The 10,245-nt window shown below is 34.1% G+C and overlaps 2 long non-coding RNA genes across 3 annotated transcripts; one reads left to right on the top strand and one right to left on the bottom strand.

The window, feature by feature from the left end:
• Positions 1–3,932: 3,932 nt before the first annotated feature.
• On the bottom strand, positions 3,933–5,986 carry LOC147760884 (uncharacterized). Its single transcript, XR_015335460.1, has 3 exons — positions 5,831–5,986; positions 4,311–4,403; positions 3,933–4,202 (listed from the first exon to the last, which is right to left on the bottom strand). It is a non-coding gene; the product is annotated as an uncharacterized LOC147760884 (long non-coding RNA).
• Positions 5,987–6,332: 346 nt separating this feature from the next.
• LOC147760883 (uncharacterized) lies at positions 6,333–9,367 on the top strand. Of its 2 annotated transcripts, none has more exons than XR_015335461.1 (3): positions 6,333–6,698; positions 8,127–8,219; positions 8,328–8,597. It is a non-coding gene; the product is annotated as an uncharacterized LOC147760883 (long non-coding RNA). The 2 variants fall into 2 exon arrangements; XR_015335462.1 differs by lacking the exon at positions 6,333–6,698 and adding an exon at positions 8,625–9,367 and having other exon boundaries at positions 7,658–8,219; positions 8,328–8,401.
• Positions 9,368–10,245: the final 878 nt, after the last annotated feature.

The raw sequence follows: 10,245 nt of genomic DNA, 5'->3' as shown, positions 1-10,245 counted from the left end.
TAATACTGTGTCTGAGTTTATATTACAAATATTTTATATAGTTTGAGTGTAATGAATTACAACATATCTACAAAATTAAATATTAGGTGTACTATACCCAACTGCAATCTGTGTCTTTTTGCAGATACACATATAAGTATAGTATAACTCATTTGAAAGGGGAAAAAACGTTCATAAAACGTTACTTTCAGATAAAACACATGCATTCTCATAGGTGAGTAACATTTTAGACACAATTTTACATTTTCCTTTTTTACCTGTTATGCTAGCAATGTAATATATCCATAAAACCCCTAGTTTCTCTACAATATATTTGTAGAACTTCGCCATCTCATTCTAAATAAAGAAGAAAATGTATTAGTGTACAATCCATTGTTCGAACACCAATCACCATTATCAAAATAACTTCGCCTTGGAGTACCTGTTAGCATGTTGCCTGGTAAGCGTGATATCTGCTGTGTTGAGAAAATCCAAGCAACTCAAATATTTTCAAAACGTATATAGCTCTCCATTTTTCCATCTGACAGTTATGACCGGTATAGTGACAAACAATTTCATTCAGCTGTTTGAAATGTATTAATACACACCATAATCCTCCTTCGGAGAAACTTCCGCAATTACATTTTTAATTTTTTCCGCACCTAGTTAGGAAATACAGTAGATGCACAGGGCGTTGCATATCCAAGGCAGCTTTAAAGTGCACGATAAAAATAAACCATCCCCCATTAGGCAAAACTATAGAATTTAATCAACTTAACTAAGGGGTATACGTAAGAAGGAAGCCCACGATCGGCATAAACACGACTGATACAAAGGTTACAATAGTTATACAGAATGTCACCACCTGTACAAATGTATTACTAAATCTTAATCAATATCCCACCAAATGCTGAGTTAAATGGTTGAAAATGGTGGTAGTTATGGATACATGCATTTACAAATACAAGCTTATGGTAATATTAAAATATTGATACGTACACGCGACGTTGTGCTTTTATATTCATGTCGTATTTTATGAACGAGCTGAACGTACATGTACATGTAATGTAAGCCTTACCTTTTGAAAATAAGACACAAATAAAATAAATCGGACATGAATTCTCCTACTAAGGTCGGTTGATTATTCATCGAGAACAGAACTGATTGAAGTTGACATTCTCGCCATATCACATATATAGACGTACTCCTTTCGTGAAACTTCTTGTAATTTAAAAATCCTTTGGTGTCGCCTACTTCCTCATCCTGGCTGTTGTTGCGTTGATTGACCTGACCTCACTGATAAATAGTACATTCGTATGCCTCGGTATAAAAATAGCGCTTAGGTCAACACATTCACTTATTCCACACAGGTTACAAAGCAGTGAGGCAGAGGATTGTGAAATGGAAGCTGATTTGTAAGTGGTTGTAAGGTGACATTATACGTATGAGCACTCTAGATGTGTTTCCCGTGATGTTTATCAATGTAATTTGAAAATAATTTTAAACCTTGCACTTCTTACTGCATCATGTGGTTAACTTGATAGATATTTATCACAGGCTATAGGCAGAGTCTAGGAGCAAATTCCTCGTCCATTTATTGACTTTAATTTTTTATTAATATTTCATATTCATCAATAAGCATCATTATTATTTTGGATCATGTCATTATCTTATATTTCACTTCAAATAGCTGTCAATTTGCAGCTTGGTATCTTATTATAATGTATATTTATTATTTTTACGCAGATATTTTAGATACCGATTCCAGTTAAGACAGTATACTATCCCATCGTGTTTCTCTGTTCATAGTAATGCGACTGTATTTTTGCCAGATTGTATACATTCCCTGTATTTTTTAACTTTTGATTAATATAACTTCTCCGTGATTACAGTTAATTACAATATCAAAATAAACAGACTACATGTACTTGTACATCAATAAACGTGTTTGAGCCTAAGCAGGCAAATTAAAGGCTATTACATTTAAGACTACAGCCATTCTTTTCTTTAAATTTGGAAAGACCAATGACGTCCGTCGCGATCGATAGACTCCTAGGAAATTAAAGGTACACTTTCTGGGTTTAAAAACCTGATTTTTGCCATCCACGGCTTTTCATAACACCTTACCTACGCCTTCAAAACAATTAAACACTTTACATGGATTAGAGTTCATGGTTCACCTTGCAGCGAAGGGTACATCTAAAATTATCTAGACTAATAAACAGTAAACTAAACCAAGGAGTTATAACAGAAGGAGATTACACGCAAGCCTTTCTATTGTCCGATGTCTGTTACGGTGGGCGGAGCTAGCTACGGGGGGCCTCCGGTCTCAAGGTTTCGTCTGCGTCGCTCTCCTCAGCTTGGAGATAAATTTCATATGCGTTATTTCGCGTTAGAATTCGAGATCAGTAATGTCAAAGCGCCGCTGTATGCTGACGATTTTTTCACAGGTAATTATTTGGACGATGTGCTGGAAGGGAACGATATCATAGAAAGCGATTATAAGGTGGTGACTGAGGATGGTCGCCATGAGCTTTTTTTAGTCGGTGATAGATGGCTTTTTTATGGCACAACCCGGTGAAAAATCACCAAGGAGAAGTCAAAAGAAAACGTCCCAACTGTGGTTTGTGAAAATGACATTCAAGTGAACGTCTGTCCTCACTGCCAAAGGACATAATATTAATACATTAACGTTTGGAACCTCCTGCCCTTGGGTCCCATAAACATATACATTGTGACAGTGCCTACGCTTTGTGTCTGGTTTTAAATTTCTTAAAGTATTTTTTCTCTCACTCGGTATAATTTTAATATTATAATGCATTTAATTAAAATTTTAATCCAAGGTTGAGGCAATGCCACGACACGTCAGTTTACTGAATACTCATTATAAATTTCTTTATCTTGGAAATTTCCCTTTTTTTCAGGATTATTTGACACGTACTAACACTGTTCATATTTGTCGGTAAACAAGTGCACAGTGCTATACATTAAGAATAATTTTTATTCATTCATAAATATATTTATGTACAAAATATATCAGAAATTTTAGTATTCACTGAGCTCTTTAAAGTGAAACAAATAAAGATGAGAATATTGAATTTCAAACTATTATTTACTATATTAACTTAAAATATCTTTTAAGTCAACTCTATACTCAAGCACTCTATACTCATGAAAGTAGCATCTGTGAGTAAAACTATTTTATTATATCAATAGAAGAACAAAAACAAAAATTTTACACATAAGCAGTAATAAATGAAGTCATAAGAATGATTAAGTTGCTACAGTTTTCCAGTTTTATGCAGTCTATGATGGCATTTTTTTCAACCGTGCAAATAGAAATAATTATATTCTTTTTTATCTGACTTGCTGATACCAGTCTGTGCCAGATACTATTCCACTTACAGGCCAGCAAGGTCTGAGAATCTAATGGGCCGAATGAAAAAAAAAATCCTAGAAGATAAAGTGGTTAATTCTTACAAATAGGATAAAAAAACATGGGATTTTCAAAAGGTTATTATAGATCAAGATAACACTTAGTAAGAACATTTATAAAATGTAACAGCTGAAAAAATTAACTGGTAAATAAGCAGAAAGTGACTGCTTTAAAGAAATTTCACTGAAACAGAAATTTCACTGGCAATCAGGTAGACTGTTATACCATGGCACTCAACAATTTATATATAGGTTTTGAATTTTTTTCCACGTAACAGTAACATAAAATTTTTGTCCACTTTTGCAGTGTCTAGAGTCAGTTAGGTGACTGAAAATATATTAAAATGTCATAAAGGAGCACTATTAATTTAATGCAATCTCTGTTGGCCAGTCTTATCCAGTTTCTTCTCAAAAAAGGACAACTCAAGTGAGAATTTCTTCAGGGCCTTTTCTTCTGCCTTGCTAATGCCATACCACTCAGAAAAGAGAGAAACCTGTAGGTTAGAAAAAAAATAATAATAGCATTATGAACTACTAGTATCCATGTAGACATTATGGAATTACGCAGTGAAGTTTAATGTGTCTTGTTATGACTTGACTGAAATAATGTTCACCACATAAATGAACAATTTACAACTAAATTTATATAGAACATCAAGATTCATGATCACAAGCTAATAACCCCAAGAAATTGAAAGAAATTGTACTTATTACAAGAAATTATTTAAATCCGCCCTGGTTCCTACTCTTCTGACAGGACAAAAAGGGGATTTCAGAGAGGCTGGTTGCTAAAAGGAAAATGCCCAAGGTTGTTGTATTTTGAAAAAAAATTAAAAAGGGTACTGTTGTTAGTGAATGTTTAATGCATCTTAGGCATTATGACAAAAGTAACTTACCCCAGACACACTGACCTCCTTTTTTCATTGACATATTTTAATTTTTTCCAGCCTGACCATAATTCATATATTCAATGCAGCCTTCTCCCATATCTATAATAGAAAAAAAAACTTGAGTAGTGTTAAGATATGCATGTCAAATTCATTATCAATTTTGAGAGAATTTCTGTTTCAACACTACAAGATGAAATATTTAATTTCAAGTAATGAATAAACCTTAATAGAGTTCTATTCTTTTGTAACCACCAAGGCAAAGCTTCTTTCTTAAAATGAACTGAAACATCCAAGCTTGCCACCTAACATGCCAAAGTAGTGAAGTATAATTTAAGTAGAGAAGCAAGTACCCCTTAATTATAGAGGTGTCTTACACAATAAGGTGTGTCTTACACACCTTGACTCAAAGAGAGATGTGTAGTGAGATAACAGGTAAAGTAATTGTTGGAGCCTAGGTGAACTTAAAACCTTAAGACTTTAAATTAAGAAGCACCAGGATTCATGTGTGTTCTTTTTTCAAAGGTTTAATATGAATTAAAACATATATAATTATGTAAAAAGAAGACGAAATAAGTTAAAAATAACTATACCAAAGACACTGTGAAGTCAAACTTCCTGTTAGACCGCCATGATGGAAAATGCTGGGTGGAGGCAAAATTTTCCAGTCAAAAAAACTGAGCACTTTACTTTAACAACAAAGTTACCACTCCAAAGCCACCCACCATGGTGAGAAGAAAAATGATGACCAACTGTCATGATAAGTCTTTTTAGATTTAAACATGAAAAAGGTGAAGGCCAAAATGGTACATTTACCCATAACACTAGAGTAAAAAATTGGTATTCTGAACAAATCAGGTCATTTTTTTCAAGAAATATTGGAGCAGTATCCATGCAATATATACCACGCCACGACCAAGATGTTCAAGAATCTAAACACACCAAATTTTTTTATAATCTTGCATTTGAAAAGTACAAAAAGCGGTAAGGCTTTTGGCCGTAACAAGCGTAACACTTTTTGATCGGAACTCATGAAAATTGTCAATTGTCGTATCCAAGCTAGACCACATGTAAAATCGCAAAAAAAAAAAAAAAAAACAATACTGCTCAAGCAAGTGTGTTGCACACATAACAATTAGTTAAATTTTATGACTGTCATGTGACACAAGTTTTAAAAAGTAGGAGGAAAATGTCTTTTGGAGTAATTTTTTTTTCGAAATATTAACAAGATGGCGGCTTAAGCATCTGCTTGTTATTCGGCTACTGAAAGTGCACCTAAGTTTTATTCTTTGCTATTGCCACAAATTACTTAACATTTGCAACTGTATAAAGACCAAACTTTCTTCATCTGATACTATATTTATAGGCACTTGTTATGAGTGGGAAATATTTTTCGTGCAATATTTATTCTCCACACACCACCTCGCGAGATCAACGTGTAGCTGGACACTTACACAGTGAGACCCTACGACATAAAAGTTGCAATTTATCTTCATATTTCGTGTAGTTATGCATTTAAAAGCACTTACCTGTTTTTTGAAAACCTTGTCCAACGTAATATCATATAAATTATGTATTTCTCTCATTTTTTAGAAACTTGGGACTCCGTTTCTGTTTCTGTCCTCAAAAATCAACAGACGAAGGCACAGATACCAACAAACGAGATTTAAAGGAGAGTAATTAAGCGTAACAGAGATAGGCATCCATTGTTCTCTGGGTTCTATTCATTCCGACCAATGAGAGACCGTAATACGGGCTCCGCCCCCACGCGTGTAATCTCCTTCTGTTATAACTCCTTGACTAAACTAACATGTCTCTTAGCACTTTTCGTCTGGTCTGTGATCAAGATCCACTTACAGTCTCTCTTCAAATTTCACTAGAGACAAAACGTCGTAATTTGCGGACAACAAAAAAGCGCGGATCTTCCTCCCAGCAAGACAGCATTATGTTATACCTGAATGAAAAAGATACAAATACTCAGTATCGTGATGTTTTGTGCAGAGAAGATGCCATTACGGATATGCTTACTTCAAAAACGATTAACTTGTCTTACGTACGCCCCTTAAGAGGACAAAAGAATTGTGTGAAAATCCGTAGGCTAAAGGACAATGCCGACTTACGTACATCCAAGGAGTTATAACAGAAGGAGATTACACGCGTGGGGGCGGAGCCCGTATTACGGTCTCTCATTGGTCGGAATGAATAGAACCCAGAGAACAATGGATGCCTATCTCTGTTACGCTTAATTACTCTCCTTTAAATCTCGTTTGTTGGTATCTGTGCCTTCGTCTGTTGATTTTTGAGGACAGAAACAGAAACGGAGTCCCAAGTTTCTAAAAAATGAGAGAAATACATAATTTATATGATATTACGTTGGACAAGGTTTTCAAAAAACAGGTAAGTGCTTTTAAATGCATAACTACACGAAATATGAAGATAAATTGCAACTTTTATGTCGTAGGGTCTCACTGTGTAAGTGTCCAGCTACACGTTGATCTCGCGAGGTGGTGTGTGGAGAATAAATATTGCACGAAAAATATTTCCCACTCATAACAAGTGCCTATAAATATAGTATCAGATGAAGAAAGTTTGGTCTTTATACAGTTGCAAATGTTAAGTAATTTGTGGCAATAGCAAAGAATAAAACTTAGGTGCACTTTCAGTAGCCGAATAACAAGCAGATGCTTAAGCCGCCATCTTGTTAATATTTCGAAAAAAAAATTACTCCAAAAGACATTTTCCTCCTACTTTTTAAAACTTGTGTCACATGACAGTCATAAAATTTAACTAATTGTTATGTGTGCAACACACTTGCTTGAGCAGTATTGTTTTTTTTTTTTTTTTTTTGCGATTTTACATGTGGTCTAGCTTGGATACGACAATTGACAATTTTCATGAGTTCCGATCAAAAAGTGTTACGCTTGTTACGGCCAAAAGCCTTACCGCTTTTTGTACTTTTCAAATGCAAGATTATAAAAAAATTTGGTGTGTTTAGATTCTTGAACATCTTGGTCGTGGCGTGGTATATATTGCATGGATACTGCTCCAATATTTCTTGAAAAAAATGACCTGATTTGTTCAGAATACCAATTTTTTACTCTAGTGTTATGGGTAAATGTACCATTTTGGCCTTCACCTTTTTCATGTTTAAATCTAAAAAGACTTATCATGACAGTTGGTCATCATTTTTCTTCTCACCATGGTGGGTGGCTTTGGAGTGGTAACTTTGTTGTTAAAGTAAAGTGCTCAGTTTTTTTGACTGGAAAATTTTGCCTCCACCCAGCATTTTCCATCATGGCGGTCTAACAGGAAGTTTGACTTCACAGTGTCTTTGGTATAGTTATTTTTAACTTATTTCGTCTTCTTTTTACATAATTATATATGTTTTAATTCATATTAAACCTTTGAAAAAAGAACACACATGAATCCTGGTGCTTCTTAATTTAAAGTCTTAAGGTTTTAAGTTCACCTAGGCTCCAACAATTACTTTACCTGTTATCTCACTACACATCTCTCTTTGAGTCAAGGTGTGTAAGACACACCTTATTGTGTAAGACACCTCTATAATTAAGGGGTACTTGCTTCTCTACTTAAATTATACTTCACTACTTTGGCATGTTAGGTGGCAAGCTTGGATGTTTCAGTTCATTTTAAGAAAGAAGCTTTGCCTTGGTGGTTACAAAAGAATAGAACTCTATTAAGGTTTATTCATTACTTGAAATTAAATATTTCATCTTGTAGTGTTGAAACAGAAATTCTCTCAAAATTGATAATGAATTTGACATGCATATCTTAACACTACTCAAGTTTTTTTTTCTATTATAGATATGGGAGAAGGCTGCATTGAATATATGAATTATGGTCAGGCTGGAAAAAATTAAAATATGTCAATGAAAAAAGGAGGTCAGTGTGTCTGGGGTAAGTTACTTTTGTCATAATGCCTAAGATGCATTAAACATTCACTAACAACAGTACCCTTTTTAATTTTTTTTCAAAATACAACAACCTTGGGCATTTTCCTTTTAGCAACCAGCCTCTCTGAAATCCCCTTTTTGTCCTGTCAGAAGAGTAGGAACCAGGGCGGATTTAAATAATTTCTTGTAATAAGTACAATTTCTTTCAATTTCTTGGGGTTATTAGCTTGTGATCATGAATCTTGATGTTCTATATAAATTTAGTTGTAAATTGTTCATTTATGTGGTGAACATTATTTCAGTCAAGTCATAACAAGACACATTAAACTTCACTGCGTAATTCCATAATGTCTACATGGATACTAGTAGTTCATAATGCTATTATTATTTTTTTTTTTCTAACCTACAGGTTTCTCTCTTTTCTGAGTGGTATGGCATTAGCAAGGCAGAAGAAAAGGCCCTGAAGAAATTCTCACTTGAGTTGTCCTTTTTGGAGAAGAAACTGGATAAGACTGGCCAACAGAGATTGCATTAAATTAATAGTGCTCCTTTATGACATTTTAAAATATTTTCAGTCACCTAACTGACTCTAGACACTGCAAAAGTGGACAAAAATTTTATGTTACTGTTACGTGGAAAAAAATTCAAAACCTATATATAAATTGTTGAGTGCCATGGTATAACAGTCTACCTGATTGCCAGTGAAATTTCTGTTTCAGTGAAATTTCTTTAAAGCAGTCACTTTCTGCTTATTTACCAGTTAATTTTTTCAGCTGTTACATTTTATAAATGTTCTTACTAAGTGTTGTCTTGATCTATAATAACCTTTTGAAAATCCCATGTTTTTTATCCTATTTGTAAGAATTAACCACTTTATCTTCTAGGATTTTTTTTTTCATTCGGCCCATTAGATTCTCAGACCTTGCTGGCCTGTAAGTGGAATAGTATCTGGCACAGACTGGTATCAGCAAGTCAGATAAAAAAGAATATAATTATTTCTATTTGCACGGTTGAAAAAAATGCCATCATAGACTGCATAAAACTGGAAAACTGTAGCAACTTAATCATTCTTATGACTTCATTTATTACTGCTTATGTGTAAAATTTTTGTTTTTGTTCTTCTATTGATATAATAAAATAGTTTTACTCACAGATGCTACTTTCATGAGTATAGAGTGCTTGAGTATAGAGTTGACTTAAAAGATATTTTAAGTTAATATAGTAAATAATAGTTTGAAATTCAATATTCTCATCTTTATTTGTTTCACTTTAAAGAGCTCAGTGAATACTAAAATTTTTGATATATTTTGTACATAAATATATTTATGAATGAATAAAAATTTTCTTAATGTATAGCACTGTGCACTTGTTTACCGACAAATATGAACAGTGTTAGTACGTGTCAAATAATCCTGAAAAAAGGGAAATTTCCAAGATAAAGAAATTTATAATGAGTATTCAGTAAACTGACGTGTCGTGGCATTGCCTCAACCTTGGATTAAAATTTTACTTAAATGCATTATAATATTAAAATTATACCGAGTGAGAGAAAAAATACTTTAAGAAATTTAAAACCAGACACAAAGCGTAGGCACTGTCACAATGTATATGTTTATGGGACCCAAGGGCAGGAGGTTCCAAACGTTAATGTATTAATATTATGTCCTTTGGCAGTGAGGACAGACGTTCACTTGAATGTCATTTTCACAAACCACAGTTGGGACGTTTTCTTTTGACTTCTCCTTGGTGATTTTTCACCGGGTTGTGCCATAAAAAAGCCATCTATCACCGACTAAAAAAAGCTCATGGCGACCATCCTCAGTCACCACCTTATAATCGCTTTCTATGATATCGTTCCCTTCCAGCACATCGTCCAAATAATTACCTGTGAAAAAAATCGTCAGCATACAGCGGCGCTTTGACATTACTGATCTCGAATTCTAACGCGAAATAACGCATATGAAATTTATCTCCAAGCTGAGGAGAGCGACGCAGACGAAACCTTGAGACCGGAGGCCCCCCGTAGCTAG

This window comes from Lingula anatina, chromosome 7 (genome assembly GCF_051362555.1).
Source record: "Lingula anatina isolate TDL-2025a chromosome 7, LinAna3.0, whole genome shotgun sequence".
Lineage (NCBI taxonomy): Eukaryota > Metazoa > Brachiopoda > Lingulata > Lingulida > Lingulidae > Lingula > Lingula anatina.
The sequence above is the reverse complement of the archived record's forward strand: the minus strand, read 5'-3'. Positions and strand labels throughout refer to the sequence as shown.